Raw genomic sequence first — 4702 nt, 5'->3', positions numbered from 1 at the left:
CTAGCAACACCCAAGACCTTAATATCATTAGCAAATTTAAGTAATTTATTGACTCTCCTATCATGTATGTCATTGATGTAAATCAAAAGGAGCAAAGGTCCTAAAACTGAGCCCTGAGGTAGCCCACTTGTGACATTAATCCAGTTTGCCTGAACTCCATTTGTAACAGCCCTCTGCTTTCTTCCATCCAGCCACCCTTCTATCCAATTTCCTAACTTATCCCCCACACTTATAGAGCTATTTTTTTTACAAGCTTTTTATGTAGCACCTTGTCAAATGCTTTCTGAAAATCCAGATACACCAAATATTCACCCTTACCCTCATCTACATAAGCAGTAACTTTTCCAGAGAATGTTAAGAGAATTGTAAGGCTTTTCCCTTAGTGAAACCACGTTGGCTATCCAATAAAATTCTAAACTTTGTTAAATGACTTTGCAAAGCATCTTTTAACAGACTTTCCAAAACGTTTCCCACAACTAATAGGTCTATAATTACTGGGACAGTTTTTATCACCTTGAAATGAGGAATTATATTAGCATGGGACTTGGAACATCTTTCTTAAAAAGTGTGACTAACAAGCTTCAGTACATCATGTTTTTTTTATTATATTAAAGTAGAAATCATTATTATATCATAACTTCTAATGTTTGATAACTACCAAGCTGATTTCAAATTTATAATTTTTACTGTCACTGACATATCGATAAAGAAATTTAATTATTGTTGTTTTCTTAGTGCAAAGCTACACAATAGGCTAAATGTACTTTGTTAAGTGGGGAGGGGGGATCCCTAATTTAGCAGTGAAAGATTAAAGGAAAGACAGCTAGTCATCACCACCCATTGCAAACTCTTGGGCTACTCTTTTACCAATGAATAGTGGGATTGATCGTCACATTATAACGCCCCTACAGTTGAAAGGGTGAGCATGTTTGGTGGGACGGGGATTCGAACCAGTGACCCTCAAATTGTGATGCAAGTGCCCTAACCACCTGGCCATGCCAGGCCACTAAGATGAGGAGAGCTTTGGTAATTTTTTACCTCTGCTCAGTAACAGCTTTCACTGCATCCCATCAGAATGACGATCTTGTTACACTCAAAGATTTTAGTGTAAGAACGATTTGATCATCATTTACTTCAATATACTTGAACAAAGAGTGACATTTTGGACTCACTTACAGGAAATTATAAAGGCTTTGGATTGTCCCGAGTGTTTTTCTAAGTGACTCTATCTAACTCCTAGTATCCTGCAGCGAGAGATTGAGGAGATGACTATAACAATGCACATATATTCCTCACGGTGAGCACTCTTTCATTCGAGTTGCTACTCCTTTAGGAACGCCACTAATATTAGACGCACCATTGCAACACTTCTCCAGCTTCAGGCCGAGTCCACTGACAACCATTTTTCACGAGTTCACTTAACACTTCACCCTCAGTTTATGCTGTCGAGAAGAATCCAATGAATGCCTTTTTATCTTACTCTCCAAAATGTATCTCAAGCAAAGTGCCAGTTGCTTTATTTGGCTGATATTCGAGGTTTTACCCATGATTATTCCGAACTTTCCGCTCATCAGCACATTGTAAATGATCTGCTTCACAAAGAGCTTGGATACAATTTTTAGTATCCCATTCTGGGTGGATGGCGATGTCCATTGAGCATGTGCCTCACTCATATTGACTTTGTAATTTCTCCTTGAGCCACTGAAGATACTTGCTCCTGCAGTGCAATAATTCCAGGAAATTGTCTTTATTGATATTGGACATTTCCTCGATGTTTATTCTATCCTCCTCATGTCCTCTTATCACAATGTTTTGTTACATAGTAAAGAGCAGGCACTCGGTGATTATATGTAAATACTCGCATATGTGGAGAACCTCCTGTTTATGAGCCTCATCCAACTGATTCAACATAAAAGTCTGGAATTTGGCATTGATCTTCGAGTTGATTCACTTCCATTGTTTTCTTGTGACTAACGCTTCTCGAATGCTTTTTGAGTCTGTGACTCTTTTTCCAATTTTTGAACGTGAATGGGCTATCTCCCATGAATTTTCTCCGTGTCAAAGTTAATCCAGGTGTATGTTTTATACATGTTGTTGCGTCAGCGAGGTCACTTGACTGGTGTCACACCACCTGCTTTCTGAAAATATCTTGTTCCTTCGTGAATGCCCTAGCATTTACTAGATATAGGGTAGTCTGGTATATATAAGATGGTCACAACGTGACGGGACAATGTGTGTAGGTAGTGAGTAATTGAACTGCAGTCAGAAAGTATTGTTGATGTTAACGTTCGTTGTTATAGAGCGACTGTTGAAAATAAGTGTATCGGTAAAGTTATATTCGCAAAGAATAAACCAGTTTTATTAAGTAAGGACTTGTGTCGCTAAGGTTTCGTCGGAACGAATTTACGGAAAATCAATTAACAAACGGAGACGTAACAATATATTTGAAATCCATGTAAGAGGTTTCTCTCATGAACTTATTTAGATTATACACCTTTAGAATTGGTTGCTTCGGTGTATTAGACGGGGTGGACGACGACTGAGTGAGGGCGTAGTCTTTTGTGGGCTCCTGTGCCAAAGCTGAGGGAAGTTCATTCAAAGCTGGAATCAACGCAAGGTGTTACAATGATCGAATCATTTACAATGTAATCCGCCGCATGCGAAATATCGGAAACACTTTGATCCATGGATGAGACTGATACGACAACGAAGCTGTACTTTTGGGGTTGTATTTTCCATAGAAAACTCTGAATCACTCCCACTGTGCTTAGCATCAGTGATCTCCTCTAATCCTATTTATGGATAGACCATATTGTTTTCTAATGGACTATTTTGTGCACAAGGATTCACAGAAACACTGTCGCTGCTTCCGCTTGCTCATTCCTAGGAAGATTCCAGATTTCGACACTTCGCGCTTCCCATGAAGAAGCCACTGAGTTTTGATTGGTTGGCTACTCTTTTACCAATGATCAGTGAGTTTGACTGAATTTGACTTTCTCGTCTTTGTGAATTTTTTTCACACGATTGTCTTTATAGTCCGAGTCTATTTCATTCCTGCATTCTTCGCACAAGACACGCTGGCGGTAATTTCATTTACTTCACTTTATGGGATCGGACAACGACGACATATTTGCGAAACCGTGACTCCCAAAGATGTGAAATTAAAAAGCACAGCTGTTAGCATCCTGATAGTGAATGCGTATAATGTAAAATTCATTGGGAACATAGGCGATATACAACTAATCATCAATATGTGTATAACTAGGTCAATTTCGCTAAATTTCATCAGCAGTTGATTATATAAAGCGTAATTTCTGTGCAAAATATGAGACTTAATAGTGTTACGACAACGGAAGTCACGTGACGCTAGTAACACGTAATGAGTATCTAGAAGATTCACGAAGAGACGAGATGTACGTTTTTATAGTATATAAGCCTCCAAATAAAGTGACGGCAAAGATATAGTTGCAGATAGAGAAATTGAAGATATAGACACGGATAATCGAGTGAAGCTGGCACCTTAATTAAGGTGCGTGAATCGTTGTGAATTATAGCGTGTGTTGAAGTTAAAGTGACTGTGGAAATTAAGTGTATTTCAAAGTTGAATTGAGAAAGAATAAACTAGTTTTATTTAAGAAAGGACTTATATCGTAGAGGTTTCTTCGGAAAGAATTTCTACGGAAAATTAATAAACGAACACAGACGTAACAATAGTTTTGAAAGATAAATAAATGTTATATTCGAGAGCAAATGTTTCCACCAGTTGTACTATTAAGCTTAATTTTTCCACCTACGGGTGTAGGGAAGTATGTAGGATTCTTGATCTATGAAAATGAAATTACTATTTCCTTATTTTGCCAGAATCTGAGGAAACAAGCTGCCCGAGCAAATCGATCTGTTCAGACTTTGGGGGGGGGGGGGGCGTTGACCTCTTCGTTCCCCGGCTCGTACGTTTATGTTGATCAAATCTTTGTTTTTGATTTATGTTTAATATTCAAGTTAAATTCTCAAAACATCTCCTACACAGTGATTGCTCTGCTAAATAATCAGGCGTTTTTTGAAATAAAATTGTGAAATCAAAGTTATTTAAATTATGTTTTATAGCAGAAACATTCTGTCCACAAAACATACGCTAACACTATCTCCTCATTCATAACGTAATATCTATTAGTTTTGTGTTAGGTTAAGATCTCTTGACTCATATTACTTTTAGAAAAGAAGGGCAATAGGTGATGTTATCGAAGTTCACAAGATTATCCAAGGAGTTAAGCCTCTGATTTTGTTTAGCTAGATTCTGAAAACAATACGACGAGAAGCACAAATTTGAGATTTGGACAAAAGAGACAATTCTTCAGTAAAGACAGTTTTATGTTTCTACAAGAGCGATCTATTTGTTTGTTTGTTTATGGTTAAGCGCAAAGCTACACAATGCACTATCTGTGCTGTGCCAGTAACCAATATCGAAACACGATTTTTATCGTTATAAGTCTGCAGACTTACTGCTGAGCCACTGGGAGGTAACAGGGTGATTAGCTTAGGTAATGAGTTACTGTCATCAGTTATACAGGCCGACATTTTATAAAAGTTAAAGAAAGGAATCGGTGATTTCCTAGAAAATGAAGGGAAGGTTTTCAATTTTACTTTCTTTTTCTTGGAGGTGGGTTTGCAGGAATAGTCTCAAATAACCAAATTGTTCTGTTGC

The sequence above is a fragment of the Limulus polyphemus genome, unplaced genomic scaffold (genome assembly GCF_000517525.1).
Source record: "Limulus polyphemus unplaced genomic scaffold, Limulus_polyphemus-2.1.2 Scaffold3609, whole genome shotgun sequence".
NCBI classification, from domain to species: Eukaryota; Metazoa; Arthropoda; class Merostomata; order Xiphosura; family Limulidae; genus Limulus; species Limulus polyphemus.
This window is presented reverse-complemented; position numbering follows the sequence as displayed.